Below are 18,183 nucleotides of genomic sequence, written 5' to 3'. Positions count from 1 at the left end.
TCTGCCAAAGGTGGCTACTTTGATGAGCCAAAAGTTTAGAATACATTTTGGTCCATATATTCATTCTATGATTTCTTTTTCAACTCCAATTGCTTATTTGTACCATGCTTTCATTTCAGAGTGCAGTGAGAGATTAAACTGTATGATTTTCAATCAAATCTGGAAAAACTGGGGTGTTCTAAAACTTTTGACCAGTAGTGTAGTTAGAATCAGCCAGATACAATGAGCTCTACTTTACAGTAAAATATAAACATATATGTTTATATCATATATTTGTGTCCATCTATCCCATTTTTATTCCTGTCTGTCCATCACATGTTGCATTGTGAGGTTATTTGTACCTGAATCACTGTGCCTAATGATAGCCAGTAATAATGCTAAGATAATGGACCATGATCTAAAATTTGATAGTGTTAAAAAGTACAATTCCACCTCTCATCTAGTGACTTTATCTTTGATAGACTTTGCTGTTTTTGTTTTGATTCACGTAATAGCCTCTACTTAGGAAACATCATCTTAATACAAAAACCAGGAAGTACAACCAGAATCTGTGTTGGGTTTTTTGCATTACCAAAGCAATACTTTTAGATGATCCAGATAATGGAGAGTGTTGAGAAACCACAAAGACATTTTTGTCCATGATTTTAAGACTGGCCTTAGGAGATTTACAGGTAACAGGTGCTTAAGATGCAAAAGCGACTCTCAGAACCTGCTTTAACATGTTGTTTCATTCCCATCATCTTTTATGAATGGAACTTGTGCACACAGTCAGGAACTGACCTTAGGACAATGAATAAAAAATGTTTTTACATTAATAAATAATGTATGTACAATGTAAATTTAAACAGAGTTTGGAATTTGAGCTGAAAAGACACTGTATAATTTTGTGGTTTGTCCACAACACAACAAATACTTCTACTGTACTGACAGCAACAGCATGCACTGCCAAGTATTAGCACTACCCAGTGACCTGCATGTCGTTTCTGGCAGAGTTCCAACGCAGGGCCAATCTGGCAACCCTGCTGCTGGGACAGGTGTTATGAGGTACTCGTCGTACAAAAAAATAACTTCAGGTCTACCGAATCACCTCTAAACTTGCCCACAATTAATTACATTATATTTATGACATCAATGTGAGTAAGCATGATAAACAAAATAACCAGGAACTAAGATGTGCTGTCCATGTAACTCTGTTCCTCCCTCCTTTTCACCCATGAATGTCTTGCAGCCATCCAACTACTGACCATGTCATCACTCAATCATGTGTCCCCTTCCATCTCGTTCTATTAGATTATTGCTCATGTGGGAGGAATCAGATTTCTCACATCTGTTTCTTGCTTTCTCTGTGTCTCAACGATACTGAAAAATGGAGCTGAAAGAAGAAACCAGAAAATTGTCTATTACACCTGATACAATTGCTTTGTTATGTTATTTTTGATAAGTACCATCCAGTTCAGTACAATTTTTAATTCATTTTGTGATACAATGATGCTCATCAGTGTGCTTACACACACACACACACACACACACTAGCAACAGCTCAAAGTGGAGCTTATTTTCTAATCCAATGCTAAAATGTGTATGTATTTATAGAACATTATTTAGATTAACACTGCATGATGGTGTCATTTTCCTGTTGAATGACGTTTTTGCCTTTGTTATTTTGTCCGTTTCCACAGAGTTAGAAGAGCTCAAAAGCGATCCATAGGGTGTGGTCAAATTTGATGTCACATTAGAGTAAAATATGCATTTTTAATGCATTTTTTCAATGACATGGAGGCTTCATCTTGTGTAATATGTACTTTAGTTCTGATAAAAGATGCGATTCAGAAACATTTACCTTTTGCACACGATATCACTTTTGTCAAATGTTTGACTGTGCAGTAATCTGACTCTTGCTTCCACTGGAAATTGGTTAGTGGGCTTTCATCCAGACAAAAAAGGTTAAAAAAAGGTTGGCTCTGTGCCGTTGTTATTGATCAGGATCATTAGTGGCATTTTTTTTATATCTGTCTGAAGAAAACCTTTGCGGTTAAATTTAGTTGAAAAGTCAAGTCATTTTTTAATGCCGTATGACTCCCTGAATGCATTTATGCCACAAAATGTCTACAGTTTGGTGTAGTAAAATGTGAGTTAAACATGGCCCTACAACAGACTTACCACTTGTTGAGTCCTGCCTCCTGCCATAAGACCATGAGCTAGCCGGTCAATGCTTAATTAGAAACTAAAATATGATTCAGGCTGTAAATGAGTAAAATGCCACTGCCGGTGTGCTGAGCTTTTCCTCACACATCCTCTGAAAACTATGAATAAATGTGCTGTTTGCATTTCCTAGTTTTTTAAAAATCTATTACAAGGTTGTTTTTTCCCCCAACACTGTGATATGCAATACACACTATAATCATTACAATATTAACACAGTAATCAAATTACATATATATTAGCTCAGGTTGTTTTTTTTCAGATAGCTGTGTCTGCTATAAAATTAGAGAAGTAAACAAAAATCTCTGCCAGAATAGTTTTACCTAATGCTGAAGCTGGGCAGGGTAAGAAATGCTGCAGAGAAACACACACACACACACACACACACACACACACACACACACACACACACACACACACACACACACACACACACACACACACACACACACACACACACACACACACAAGCTGACTAAAGGGGCTACAGCAGCACTTCTCCTTCCCCACACTTGTGTTTTCTCATGTACATTTATTCATTCACTTTGCCATGATAGCTATCTTTTGGTTGTTTCTTATTTACTTTGATTTGAGTTGATCTTCTCATTTAATTTTCTGGATTTTGTTTCCTGTTTTTCTAACGTCCTTCACCTGTGTTAATTACCTGCAGCTTAGTCTTTGCAGAGTTTGTATCTATAGTGATCTTTCCTCTGTGAAGAAGATGTTCCACATGTTTGTCATAGCTAGCAATTTAAACCTACTCTGTTTAGTTCTATTTTCTCATGTGTAATTTCGTTTATATTCTTACAGTCTTTTTGTTTCCTGGTTTTGTTTTTTGGCCATTAAAAGCTTATTTTCATTAGATGCCTCGTTTAATTGTACACAATAGATGCTTATTAGAATTTCCCTCTATCATCTTCTTCTCCATGTGAACCATGTCAACCTCTCACACAAGTTAAACATTGAAGTCGTCTAAAGAATTTTTGACATCATAAAAACTAGCAGCTTAAAGCAGTGTGGTGTACAAATTTCAAGCCTCCACAAAAAAACAGTCAAATATGGTTAGGGTGAATGCTGGGAATCGTAGTATAGCCATGATGTGAAAGAGGGTTGTGACATTAATCTCTGGGGATGATGCTCAGTGGCAATTGCGCTTAAATCAATACTAGATGTAAGAATATCATGTATATCATGGTAAAAATGTATGTGTGTATATACTGTCCATGACAATAAAACTACATTCTTAGTTGTTATATAAAAATGTCCTATTAATCATCAATGGCATAGAAAAGCTCCGCATTTATGAGCAAAACAAAGAGATAAGCTAACACATGTCTGAGAGCAACATTTCCACAGCCTCCAATACGTCACAATACACCACAAAACTGGTTCTGGGAAAACTGGAAACAACAAAATTGTTTCACTGCTTGAGGTACAACCGTAAAGGTGGAGACACTGGTAGCCAGTGATGTGCAACAAAAAAGTAAATAAATGACACCACCAAGCATCATCATAGCTCTGGGGCTGTGTTGAGAGCCAAAGCAAACTGTGCATGGATGCGGTTACATACTGATCGGTCTAGGATAGGATTCCAAACCAAATGGTCGTAAAAGTCCTAAAAGCAGTTAGCAAAAAAGGTCAACCCCAGATACAACATCCCAGGTAGAAAACATTTTATTCTGGACATTACTGTGAAGCTCCTGTATTGTTATAAGGTTAAATAAGTTTAATTATTGTTAAACTAAAGTGTTAACCAGTTTAGCAACTTCACACTCTGACCTCAGGATTATCAGAAAACAACATCTCAATCATCCAGGTCATCGTAAAGGACCAAGGTCATTCCTTCAAGGACACCAATGTTCACATTTTGGACAGAGAAGACAGATGGTTTGAAAGAGGAGTGAAAGAAGCCATCTATGTCCACTGTGAATGATCCTCATAAAACAGAGGCGGTGGTTTATGACACCAACTGTCTCCCATCTATAATCCAGTTTTGAGATCCCTTTCCAGACGCCTTAACGCCCACTCACATCCTGGGCCTTCTGACCTTAGGAAATCACATGATAGGGTGGGGCTAGGTTTCACGATGGCTGTATCCCAATTCAGGGTCTGCAGCCTTAAAGTACGCGTTTCAAGGCTGATTACGTCACAGCGGCGCGCCGAAGGCTGTCCCAATTCAAAGGTTGCTTGAAATGTGGCCCTGAAATGCGTCCTTCATTTCCCTGAATTTTAAGGCTGTGGCAGTGTAGACTTCGTGGCCCAACGTATCCCAGAATGCATAGCGCGGCGGTGGGTGTGGATAATTTTGCCGAAAAAAAACGGCGAATGACGGGTGCCCGAAGAGTAAACTTTAAGTAAGTACTGAATATTATGTCACTTATTTATGTGCAAATGTTTAATAACGAAGAAAACATTAAAACATTACTGTTGGCCACATGTCGGCAAAGTTATGTGACATTAGTGACGTTTGTACTAACTTGGTTTTAAAGCCTCTACTTTAAAATATACGCCGTTCAATAGCTGAGCTTAATCTTACAGAGAATGATCAAAGCTCATGTAGAAAGAAACAAACAAATGAACAAAAGATTTTCTCCTTCATTTCTGTCCAAACAAAGCTGTATGACACGTTTCCAGCTGTTAGTATCATGGTTGCTAGGCAACCTGGGCAGTGCAACGGAGGCTAGACCGTCCCATTTCACAAGCCTTGCACTTCCGGCCTTAGCGGTCTTTAAGTACGCGGCCCTTGAGGATCGTTGAGGCTGCGTACTTTAAGGCTGCAGACCTTGAATTGGGATACAGCCGATGAGTTCACCTGAAACCTTGGCTGATTGTGACCTTTTCACACCTTGGCTTGTGCGATTAGGTAGAGGATCGTTAGGGGGTCCATTGTGCTCCTGGGAGGACACTCCCATAGGGCTTAAATATGGGACTCTCCACCATTTGATCTTAGAACTGAAGAAGCTTCTCGGATGAGAGGTGAAACGTCTTCAAGCAACTTAAAGAAGTCCAGACACTTTTCTTTCTAAGCTCCTTAGACATCGGAAAACAACGCAAAAACTCATTGGAAAAGGATGGAAAATGTCTTTGATTATACTTGCACTATTAAATCCTGCTACCTTTAATCTGCACTCCCCAACTGTTGCGCAGTATTTTTTTTTTGTTATTTTGTTTGATTTTTTTTTATCACTGAAAATGTATTTATTGCAAATTTACTGAAGCATTGCAATATCATTTTGAAGCTATATTACCCACCCCTACACGACAGTCTCTTGTCTCTCAAAAGACTGTGGCTGCTGTTGACAGGAAAGGCTGTGAGCAGAGACTGAACTCTCAAAATACAGTGGAAAATACAAATAATCCAAAATAAGTCACAAAATATACACAGGCGTCTGATAATATACTTGGGTGGCCTCGCCAACTAAAGTGTGGGAAACACTGTAATAACCACTAAACATTTTGTAGCTTTGACACAGCAAACATGTTAGCATTGGGAATAGACCGAGCACCTTGAAGCAACTGTTGTGTTCTGAATTGGTGCTACATTAATATAACTGAACTGAGCTAAAAAAAATAATTTGTCTGTAAAGTCAGATGGCACTTGTAGTCTTAAAGAAATATAATGACATAAATAATATTATCCAAAAACACAATTCACTCAAAATGTCCAGAGCAGGGGTGTCAAACATAAGGCCCAGGGACCAGAACTGGTCCGGGAAAACTCTAGCCCCTAAATTGCTTTAGAAAATGTTAAGTAGGGCTTAAATATTTTGACTTTTAAACCTATTTTAATACGTATTATAGGTTTTCCTACTGATAAACACCTTCCCCACAGCTTTTCACACTATACCAAAGTAACTAAATAACTGAAAGGCTCCTGTTGTTTTACTTTGGGATAAAGAAATTTCAAAAGGACATGTTCTGGGACTTTTAAAATTACAGGACACTGCCCAATGCGCTACTATTACTTTCTTCTTTAGTTTTACATATTTATTTATTACATTTTAAGCCCAAATAGTTGTGCTGACACATTTCTTTCCTTCACTTCTTTTTCCTTTAATAAAATATCTCAGGAATTAAATGTATAGTTAAACTTTACACTGACAGAAAGGGAAGTTTCGCCAGTCTGGCCCACCTATAATCAAAGTAACCTGTGTACAGGTTACTTGATTATAGGTGGGCCTACAGGTTACTGTGTACATAAAATGAGTTTAACATCCCTGGTCTAGAGAAAAGCTGCAAACTCAAGTCTTGGCACTCCACAGAACAATCCATCCGCCCATGCACCCTCCCTGTGACTTCTCTGTATTTTTGGAACGTTAACTAAATTAGCTATGCATACACGATGAGTATAGTAAATTCTGAAACATGCATTACTTACAACTTTTGCCTAACACTCTTACTGCACGCACAGAGACACACAGGCGCGCAGAGTAGGCAAATGGGATTACAGAGTGTGTCTGCAGGCTGTGACAGGGAGTTTGTGCGTCACTCCTGCTGAGCCAGATTAGACTGAGCTTCACCTTAGCCTTACAGGTCTGTTTGGAGTAACACACTGGCTAAACTAGACAGACACTAGTTTACTGCTCACTTACCTCTCCACTGTGCGTCTGTCTCACTGTGTTTATCCCACAGTCTTTAAATCCTCTAATATTGCCATCTTTTGTTGTGTGCACACACAAATCACATACACAAACACAATCTGTTTCATTTCAGTATTAGAGAGACAGACATTCACACACCTGCTCTCTGCCCTGGGTATCAGGGCTCCATGAAGGTGCCAGTTACAGTCCCGCTGCCCTCGCTGCTCGCCCATCACTCCACTGAAGAAGACCAGGGTGACGTGTCTTCATCTCCTGACGACAGGCATGAATCAGAATTAAGAGTTAGGGTTGTTGGAGCCTGAGTCTCTCAGCATTGTAATATTATTGACAATTTGAAACATGATTTTTATCTTCTCATCTGAAAAACTACGATTAGGGTGTGAATAATGGAGGAAAGCTTTCCTTTTAGATCGGTGAATCATGGGGAAAAACAAGCAAACTGGAGATGGAATGAGAGTGGGGGGCACTGAGGCGGAAGACAGAAAATGAGTCTAAGAAAAAGACAAAAACAGACAAGCAGAGAAAAAGAAGAAGAGTTTGACAGACAGTGCCACATGATGGCAGCGACAGGGGCTGGACAAAAGGGTTGAGGGCAGTAAACTGAATCAAGGGAGGAGGAGTACGGAGAGACAGATGAAGCAAAAAACCACACCGAGCTCCATCACAGCAGGATGGGGCTGCCTGCATCGGCTGCATGTGCTGTTTGTGGAGTCCCACTTACCCCTGCTCTGATCCAAACACCATCCATATTTAATGAGGCCCTCACAAAGCCCTGGGAAAAGAGATGCTGGGAACTCTTCTGTCCCCTCCCTCCCTTATTCCCATCTCCAACTCCCTGCTACTCAAATTCTAATCCTTCTGTCTCTTCTCTTTCATAACGCTCACTTTCTATTCATGTCTTAACCTATTAGCCCAGCATGTGACTGTGAATTAATTTTAGTCTGAGAATGTCACAATTTCCTCATTTTTTCTTAAAACAGGGAATCAGCTGTTTTAAAAAAACGACAACATGTGTGCGCTGTCACTCACTTCTTCATTCAAAAGTGAGGCTACGTGTGCTCTTTGTGACTGTATGTGTGTGTGATTGTATAACTGTATGTAAGTTTTTGTTATGTGAGCGGTAAGCTGGATTTTGTGTGTGCGTGTGTGTGTGTGTGTGGTTGTGCATGTGTGTGTTAAAGTGCTGCAAGCATCAATAATGTATGTAGATAATGCAGCCACTTCACTCTACCAACAACTAACAGGCATACCGACGCACACAAAGGAAGACAGAATGAGGAGAGAGAGAAAACGCATGAGGCTGCAAAGAACAGAAAGATGAGAAAGAGAAATGTGAGCAATAAAAGGGATCAAGAGGGTTAGGGTTTGACGGGCATGGAGAACATCCGGTTTGCCTACTCTGTGCTCCACTGATTATGTAATTGATACCTCAGAAACACAAAACACTTCATTTTGAATATTTCATTATGTTTTTCATAATTTCTAAATCTGGTTTTAGGTTCGCTTGTCAGGCGATCTTGATTGAAGAGAAGTTGTTTTACACCATTATGAAAGTCACAATTCTCAGGAAACACAGGTAAGAGGAAAGATGTTTCTGGAGAGGAACAGGGTGAAACAGTGCAACGTTCTGCAAGAGGCAGGAAAACCATATGTATGTTTCATCTCGGTGCTTCATAACCAAAGCTGACTTGCAGCAGGCTCATTTCTGTGATGAAGACTAAATTTCATATTGTTTTATTCATTGATGAATGCTGTGTACACTAATTGGTCCAGATGGATATGGCTGGGGAAGGCTGTTGAATGGGAGCCACATTTAAGCAAAACTGCAAACATCAGCAAGAATGTGGCAGAATGATGATCTAGCTTTTAATATGGGAAGTGAGATGGTAGGTCTTTGCAGAATTCCTGAGGGTGTCACTGTCACTTTGTTCTGATATGTGAAGCTCCATCCGAAAACCCTATTAAAATTATTTTTATATGGTGTAGGCAAGTACACCACCTCATGCTTCAGAAAACAATCCTGTCTTTAGTTGCAATGGGAATAATCACAAGGAGGGCTCTCTCTAACCCTACTGAGAAAATGTAGAGTGTTTTTAAAAAGAACCTTCATGTGGGTGGGCAACAGTGCAGCTTTAGATAATACTTTTAAATCCTTAAACAAAGGTGTGATATTTTTCTGACTGCTTGGGAAAAACAAACAAAAATGGCATCTTCATGATAATTATAACCATGATGTCACACATGGGCTCAAGCCCTCTGAGAAAGGGTGGGTGGGGTTTATGCAAGAAGCGTCCAAGTGTTCCTTTCCTTTGCCTGGCTGCTCAGGCATATAGACAGTTACAGTTTGACTTTTACTTTTTGTCTCACCACAGTAAAACCGTAGAATTGGCTCACAGAGGCTGCAAAAACAAACTCGCTCAAGTTTAGAGATCTCTAATTAATAGCATTTACATTTGACGGTCAGTGTACAACCTACGTTAAAACACAAAATATTTTCTTATAGACGGTAGGTGTACTGGCCTCTTTATGCTTTAATACTTTAGGGTGCTTTTTAGCCTTTACTGGGATAGGATGGTGGAGCAAATATGGAAAGCTGAGTAAAAAGAGCCTTGGCATGACACACAGAAAACGACCTTAGGGTGGACACAAACGTGGGCCTCTGCATTAGCTTTACAGCATATGGGAGGCCTGTTAGACCCAGGGAGCTGGTGCCCTGTTTATGTTTTCTCATTAATTTTGTTTCTTTCCTTTCTCCTCTTGACATTAATGAATTATGTTCACAGCTTGAAGGGTAGCAGTGGGGACAGAATGCAATTAGGAGTTCACACACTTACCAGGATTGTGTGGAACCCCACGATTGTTAAGTGACACTTTGGGTGACTGTGTAGCATTGTGCATTAGAGGTGGGAATCACCATTTTATTTTTTTTTATTTTTATTTAGGACAGTGCATGTTAATGAACATAAAAAAAAAAAAAATTATATATATATATATATATATATATATATATATATATATATATATATATGAATGTAAACATGCCAGATTATAGCCAAAGGCTAATTTCATCTGTTGTCCTTGAACATAAAAAAGTAGACATAATAATTCATAAAAATTCATCATTCATTCATAATAAAAACTCCATCACCAAACTTACACATACACACCATTCTGTTCCCAAATAAAACATTAACCATACAACTCACGATACGATATTATCACAATACTTAACGCACGATACGATATTATTGCAATTTATTGCAAAAATATTTTGCGATATTCAAATTCTGTACATAAAGGTAAACTTTATCAATATTCATTTTATCTAATATCAAAGTCTCACACTCAGTCTTTCTCTCATTTCAGTCAGTTATATTGGTGACAAACTGGACGGTTTGTATTACAGTCTAGTCCAACTTAACTGAATGCAACCATCTGGTACAATTATAGCTATTCTGAACTATGCAATTTATGAAAACTATGCAGCCCATTCAGCAACTGAAGAATTTGAAAGTAAATTAAAACAAAATATAATTTTACATTAATTAAAAAAGTTTTAAACTTAATTAAAATAAAACATGTCTTAAATTAAAATAAGTAAACTGTCATGTTTATTGCTGCCAAAAAAAAAGTTAAACACATTTGGACAGTGAAGGAATGTCAGGATTCTTGCTCAGAAAAGGGAGCTGATCAACATGCTCTGAAGTCAGAGCATTTTGAAGTCAAAATATCGATTTCTGCTGTCCCTGTATCGATACATTATTAGCAAACAATTGTGTGTCTGTATGTGGTGTGAAAATCTGGAACAGTCTGAGTTTACAATTGAAACAATGCAAAAATATTCATAGATTTAAATTCCTCTACAAACATTTGGTCTGGTCACAGTATACTCAATGATGGTTTTTAGTGTGCTCTGTAATGTCTGTCCTCTTACCATTGCTGGTATGGATTCCAAGAGAGAAAAAAAATAAAAAATAAAAAAAAATAAAGAAGAGTGTGCGTATGTATGTATATATACGTGCATGTGTGTGTAGATATATATGTATGTATGTATGTATATGTATGTGTGTTTGTTACTTGTAATTATTACTGCCTGTTACCTGTGGTAATGCAATTTATAATTTATATATTCTGTATTCAGTTATGAAGGCTCTAATTGTTGTTTGCGAGCTGCCGTTGAGATGCTTGTATGTGCCCGGGGCTGTTGAGGGGTCTGTATGCAATGATGGGCGTAGCTGCGGGAAGTTTATTGTTTTTTTTGTTGATGAGTGAGTATAGGGGTGGGATTTAATAAGTTTTCTTCGTCCCACTCCTTTTTCAGGCAATTTTTGTTTTTTGTTTTGTGCATTTTATGTTCAATATAGGTATTTGTTGTGCCTGAAAATGAACAAATGAATGAATGAATGAATGAATGAACAAAATATCACGATACTAGACAGTATCGATTTTTCCCCCCACCCCTATTGTGCATGCAGGTGTGGTTGTGTGTCTCATACGCTGCATGAGAAAACGTTCCAACCATCTGTCCTTGTTCTGCTTTTCATCCAGAGTAGATACAGCACTAATCTAAGAAACATCGGTTCCCAGATCTCCCTGTCATACACCACCGCTTCTAACTCTTCCTGGAAAGATGAACTCCAGCTTATGGGTCTGCTTCGGGTCTCCTTCCAGCTGGGTATGCCTAGTGCATCCAAGTGAGATGTTCAAATTACATCAGCAGAGAGTCTACCCTGCACCCCTCTGAAATGGCAGATCTCCTCATATCTACCCAGAAACCTAACTCCTGATCAATTTTAATATTGCCACCAACTGCTAATGCCCAGGGTTAAAAGTAGGAACACAGATCGAAGACTAAAGCAACAGCTGCTCCTTTGGGCTCAGCTCTTCCTTCGCTACAGCTGCCTGCAGTAATGCGGATGCTTTGCTAATCTGTCTGTCAATTTCCAGTCTTCCTCCCTCAAAGGAAATTCTCCAAGGTACTTAAAACTCTGCCACTTGGGCAATCCTTCCTTTTCCAGCTGAGATACAAAGCCTTGTGCTTACAGGTGCTAATTCTTATTCCCAGTTGCTGTGCACTTTGTTGCAAACCACATTTTCCTCACAATAATAAACAAGACATGCAGTTTAAAATAAATGTCTGTTCTACATTCAGGTTGGTGCACATGCACACAACATGGTGACTAAGTAGTTAGCACAGTTTGCTCAAAGCAAGAAAGGCTGAACCTGAGTTCAAACCCAAGTGGGGCCATTGGATGTAGAGTTCGCATGTCCACTTGTGCTTGTGTGGATTTTCTCCAGGAATGCTGGTTTATGCTATCTACATCTGGGCAGTCTGACAAAAGAGAATTTTAATCTTAAGACTTCCTTCTTCTGGTTAAATGAAGGTTTTTTTTTAAAAAGTTACCATAGAAGGCTACCTAGGGTAATGCATCTTTACCATCACTGCAGGGTTTGAGCCATTCTTTTTTCCATACAAAAATACAACTGCTAAAATAACTAATGTGTCTTATTACCTACTGTTGTCATAAAATTAGGTCAAAAAATTTGAAATAATTAAGAACCAGGATAATGTTATACTATCAATGAACCTGTTCAGCTGATGTTGTTTCACTTATGTATCTGAATTAGGATTTCTAGTAAGTTAAATTCTCTCTTAAGGACATCGTCTCTTGCTGGTACAGAGTGTAAAGTGTTAAATAAGCTTCTTTGTCACCTATTGTGTGTGCAGAGATGTACCTGGGGCAACACAGCTCTGCTGTTCTGCCTCAGAGCTGGTGTACTAGCAGGTTGACAGCCTCGAAGCTGCCAGTGCTAACAAGCTATCTGATGGCTTATACACAAAGCCAGTATCTATGCTCCCCATCTATTTAATGCACTAGTATTATTTGCTGAGCTAGCCTTACATAAAAGTAAATAGAGCGAACGCCAGTGTGCGACAGCCAATATGTGCAGCAGAACATGTTGACCTTTCCTGTGATATTTAAATAAATGCATTGTTTCTGCTGCACTTCTTGAAAGATAACTGGCCAGATGACCAGCCGTTCTTTTAGAGGAATTTTAGAGATATTTCTGAGGAAGACAAACACACCAAACTGAGAGGAATTATCTGTGAGAAAGAGACAAATAGTGACATCACTTCCTGTTCCTGACATCACTTTATGTTGATTATCCACTTAAGCAGGCTGCATTGGGTAACTTAAGTCCTTTAATGAGGATGATGCTTTTTAAAATGGCTCACCTGATCTTGTCAGTATTTACTTTTGTTGGTTGGGTCCATCCATTTGAAACAAATATTTACTCTTTACAGTTGCTGTGCCGACCCCTGTAGACAGCTCAGATGTATAAAAACACTCCACTTTGAATAATATTTTGTTTTTAATGAGTCTATTCCCATAATTATGTAATGTTGTGATTGTGTTGGACTGTGAAGCCTATCTCAAAAGAGCATTTGCTTATGCTCACCAGCCACAACACCACTACCACGAGGCAACAACAGACCTTGAAGGCGCCTACATGGTAGTCTAGCCAAGGAAGGGAGTAGGCGGTAATACACTTCTACAGCACACTATTAAGACTGAACTGCAGGAGAGACCCTCAAAGATCTGGTAGATGAATATTGTGCAACATCAGCTACCACTGATGAGCCACTGCTGATCAATCCATGTAAAAGTTCTCACTTTTCCTCCTTCAAGAAACGTCTTGATGATATAAGGCTCTTTTGCAGTCATCTTGGGGACAGTTGAAGCAAAAACTGAGCAAGTTTCAGTTTTTCGGAGGGGTGAAAGCACACAGCTGTACAGAAAATAGAGTCAAAACGATAAAAAAAAAACTCAAGTGTTGCACAATCATCTTTTTTTCTTTATTCCTTTATTGCTGGAAGCCAAATAACAGAAAACTGAATTAATTACCCAGGGCTAACTAACAACTAAGTTAATTTTAAAAGCACAGGATGTGCAAATCAGGCTTCAAGTTACCAGATTATTATTACGCTTTACTGGATAAGAGTGACATCACATCACACTTCTAGCTCATAGGTTCCAGATTTTATGTGAATAAAGAAAAGCCTGTGTTGTGCTGACAAGCTCAAAAGTGTCAAACTGCAGATCTTATTTTGCGTAGTCAACTTGCAAGAGAAGTAATGTTTAAGAAACTCATTTCTGGGGAGAATGTGACTTTAAGTCGGCAGCTGCAACCTTCAAGTCATTCATACATAGAATTGCATAGTATGCGTAGTGTTTAAATGTAGTTTCATTACAAAAAAATACCCATGCCATATTATGTATTTTTTTATATATAATTAGTAATTAGAATTGCATGACTGAGGATTAGTTGATAACATTTTCTTTACATCTTTAAAATATGGTGTCCTGCGCCGCACATTTTTGCAGAAATGGAGGACTATTTAGGAGTAACTACTGCTGTCACGGTTCCTCAGTTTTTTCTTGTGTTCTGACTTTCTGTGTTCTTTATCCAAGTCTGAGTTATTATTATGAGTGTATTCTAGTTTCTCATTGTTTCGTCATCTAGTTCAGTATTTCCAGTGTTTCCTAGTTTCGTTTTTCATGTTTCTAGTTACTCTCGTATCTTAGTTATCTCTTGTTCATCTGAGTCTTGTGTGTCCTTCCTGGCATCCCATGTATGTAGTAGCTCATGTCTCCATGTTTGCTTACATTTTGTGTATGTCAAGTTTGTGTGTCTAAGTCTGTATCTGTGTTTAAACTTTGTTTTATTTTGGTTAGCTTGTGTTCCTTGTGTGCTATTTTAAGTTTTGCTTCCATGACCTGCATACCCCACAGATCTTGATAGTTGTTGCTTATAACCAACAGGGTTTTTTTGTACTGCCACAAAGCAAGGAACTCGACAAAAAATGTCAGACATACTATTCATGAGTAAACAAAAGTACAACAATAATAAAAAAAATTATCTTCACTAAAAATGTTTTGAGAGGTTTAAACAAAACTATTATCTATAGAACGTCCCTCTTTTTCTGGTATGAGATATAGTAATTTAGTAATCCAAAGTATTCCAATTACTTAAAAAAAACAATCAATTGCATCACTAATGTCAAAAGTTAATTTGTCCTAATCGACTGGTTGCATTTCAAACTGCTCTGACCCAACTCTCGTCCTATCTGTTAGATGTTTGGTGGCTTTTCAGTGCGTCACAGTATGCGTGTGAGACATGGTGAGTGTCAATATACTGGACAAAACTGTGACATTCAGCCAAAAGTTGAGTGACCTTATGTCTCTAAGCTCAAACATGCAAACATATGCGTGTCTGTCAGCTTGCTCTGCCTGTGCTGTAAACTGTCACAAAGTGCTGAAATGTAAATTTTCTACAGCTGTATGACGGCTCCAGGCAACAAGACAATGGAGTGAGTCCTAAGAAAAAGCTTAAAATACTCTTTATGATTAATAATGTCATGTCATATTTAATTGTACTACTGCAGGAAAATACATTTTTCCATACATGGGTTCTAAAACATCATCAGATCTTCTTCTAAAAGAACTAAAAAAACAAATTAAACAAAGAAATCATAAATATTAGATTTGGTTATTTATTTATAGAAGAAAATCCAATATTAAATATCTGTCAGAGGCAAATGTATGCAAATCTCAAGGACTAATGACTAAAGGTGATAATGTTTTTTGTTCATACACCAGCTGGAGGTACATAAACACAGGTATAATAGACAATGAGACATATATTTTATGTTTATGTGCTTTAAAATGAATGGCATGTTACGCTCTGTATATCTTTTGTTTTGCAGCAGTAATAATATACTCAAGTGTAATCCCACAACTGAAACACCACATCCCATTATGCTAAACTGACCAGAATCCCACCAACACTCAAATGAAGATCAGATCTGAAGTAAGAAAAATTTCTACTAACTCAGCAGACAGACAGCTGTCAGCATGTGATCCTCCCTATCCAGTATGAAATGATGGAAAGCCTCTGATACAGTAAAAGCGCTTAGAGAACTACTTCTGCTGTTGCTGGAAAACTCTTTAATCAGGTGTTTCACACTGAAGCCAACGTGTCTAAAAGGGCCGTCTTTATGGCAGAGGAGATTAGGGTTGACCTAAAACCTTTTAGACCTCATTAGAGCAGCCATCCCGAGGTTGAGATTCACCTCTCTGCAGTAAGAAGCTGGGGAGTTTTTCGCTTTCTTTGCTTCTAATTTTCCAACGCCTTCATATTCTCAGATGTTTGGAGAAGCCTTTTGAAAGGATTTATCTCTTTCAACGTTTCAAGTAGCTTAACTACAGCACAATGTGAAGTCAGAAAGACAGCTGAGTTTTGGGAATGAGGGTTCAAAAAGTCCCATCTCGGGCTGAAAATCCATCTCATATTTTTTAGCTGGTTGTAAAGATTTAAGGCTCTGACTGTGAAGGAGGAGCTGAGGGAGATTACATTTGGAGCTAAAGTTGAAGAGTGCTTCTTCTCAGTATAGGTGAGAAATGTCATTTTAAGCACTTTTTAATGGTTTGAACAGTACTACACACCAAACCTCAATGACAGAACAAAAGTGCCGAAAGGCCTTTGAAGTATCCCCACACACCATTTTTGCCTGATCAAGTTTAGGCACGTGTGCACACAGAGAGGTTGACGGACACACCCGAGTTTTCACTCGCTATTAAACTTGACAAATAGGCAGCATCAAAAATGTAGTCAAGCCTAAAAATAACATCATAAATTAGTAAAGCCCGGGAGAGCCATCACAACGCAGTCGGCCCCACAGTCTTCTTCAGTTTCAATCCTGAGCATCAGGGCAGGCTTTGTATTAGTGTGTCTGCACGAAACGAATCGATTTTGGGACTCACAGTCCAGCAGCAGCAGCAGACTGTGCCACCTATAAGCCAAACACAGTGGCATCAGCCCAGTCTCTGTGAAGGCTGAAGCATGATGCAGCAAAATATCTGGAGACACATCTTACTGTAAAATGCATGTAGCTGTGTGTGTGTGTGTTTCTGGTTGCAGTGATGCATTAGTAAAACACATTTTCATTTCACACAGACTATGCACTATTAGTTTATTCATCAATTCTTTAGCAGCAGTTGAACACAGAAACTGAGCGACTCCCAGTGCTTTAAAAGCAGCCTGGGAATGTCTCTTTAATGAATGGAGTGGAACTTGTGGAACATTAGGGACGCCTTCCAGCCCTTTCTACACAGTCTACGTCTCAGATTGTTGCTGAAGCTTTAAAAAAAAATCCCTCATCCACCTGCCTCCGCCCCTCCATTAATCTGACTGAGATGGATTTAAACAGGTGAAGCTGTGAATGGGTGCCATCTTTCACCTGCACTCTTTAAGCTGCGTGTGTTTTAAGGGGAAAGATCGGAGGAAGTTAATGAGACTTCTAAATGTGGCAGATTAACTTTTTTAATTAAGAACATGAATTGAAAATTAAACCTTTACTTTTCTTTGCACTGTGAAACTAGCAGGCTAACAATAAGCAAGTTTTTTTTCTTATTTGATTTTTAAAACAAATGTCCAGCCAACTGAGCCAAAGCACCGTCTAATTTGCTTCGAGAGCTTGCGCTCATGCACGTAAGGGAAATAAAGGTAATATCGGTGCACAGAAAATGTTTCTAGCACCTCTATGTGTGCTCAGTGTTCATCCTGGTTGGTTGTAGGTGTAAAGACCTTACCGAGTAGCGGGTTTCCGCTCTCTAATCCCCTCCTGAGCGCAGGGCGGGCCGTCCCGACCGTCCTGTACGTGGAACAACTTCGAAAAGCGCCGCAAAAAACCCCGCCGCACCTCGAAGAAGTGCAGTTAATCCATATCACCTGGGTGTGGGCAACGAGAGGCTCGAAATCCCCCACAGAAAGCAAAAGTTGCGTTTGACGAAAGTCCCCGCGCAGGTAAGCGCGTGTGATGCGGATGGGGTGAGGCGCGCACAGCTTAGGCGACGGTAATCCTCTCTATCTGTCTCTCTTCCCCCCCACCTCACCCACCCCAGTCTCTCTCTCCCCCCACCTCACCCTCCCCAGTCTCTCTCTCTCTCTCTCTCTGAAACACTCACAGGAACTTTCAGCAGTGATGTCAGACTCCGACATTAACGAGAAAACAAACAGCAAAGAAACGTACGGCGCGAGCTCCCTCTTGTTTGCACACCTGCATCTCTTTGTATCTTTTGTCCGCTTGCGCGCATCCAGTGCTGCCATACAAATATGCCGAATACTGATATACAAACAGGGCGGGGGGACTGGGTTCAAACAAAAAACCTTCCTGTGCTTTATTTAAACTGGGAAGCCACACACGACACACGACCAGCTGGCTTAAAATAAGAAAGAAGTAGTGGAGATAACTAAATTGTCCCCTTTCGCCCTCTACTGGCGTTTGTGTTGCACGTTTGTGTTTCACCTCCTGAAA

The 18,183-nt window shown here is 39.2% G+C and overlaps 1 protein-coding gene across 2 annotated transcripts in view; it reads right to left on the bottom strand.

The window, feature by feature from the left end:
- Positions 1-17,723, bottom strand: part of frmpd1a (FERM and PDZ domain containing 1a) — a 52,581-nt gene extending 34,858 nt beyond the window's left edge. Inside the window, exons 1-2 of one of the 2 annotated variants that reach the window (XM_086296897.1) lie at positions 17,459-17,723; positions 6,942-7,294 (exon numbers count right to left, since the gene is read on the bottom strand). The gene's annotated coding sequence lies outside the window, so the exon portion shown is untranslated. The remainder of the gene's footprint in view (positions 1-6,941; positions 7,295-17,458) is intronic. The other variant, XM_086296896.1, reaches the window with a different exon arrangement.
- Positions 17,724-18,183: the final 460 nt, after the last annotated feature.

This window comes from Aulonocara sp. 'chitande type north' Nkhata Bay, linkage group LG6, assembly GCF_057382095.1.
Source record: "Aulonocara sp. 'chitande type north' Nkhata Bay isolate Kocher_YH1m ecotype deep benthic linkage group LG6, A_spYH_male_GT1.1, whole genome shotgun sequence".
Taxonomy (NCBI): domain Eukaryota; kingdom Metazoa; phylum Chordata; class Actinopteri; order Cichliformes; family Cichlidae; genus Aulonocara; species Aulonocara sp. 'chitande type north' Nkhata Bay.
Note: the sequence above shows the minus strand (reverse complement) of the source record. Positions and strands in the feature narration are given on the sequence as shown.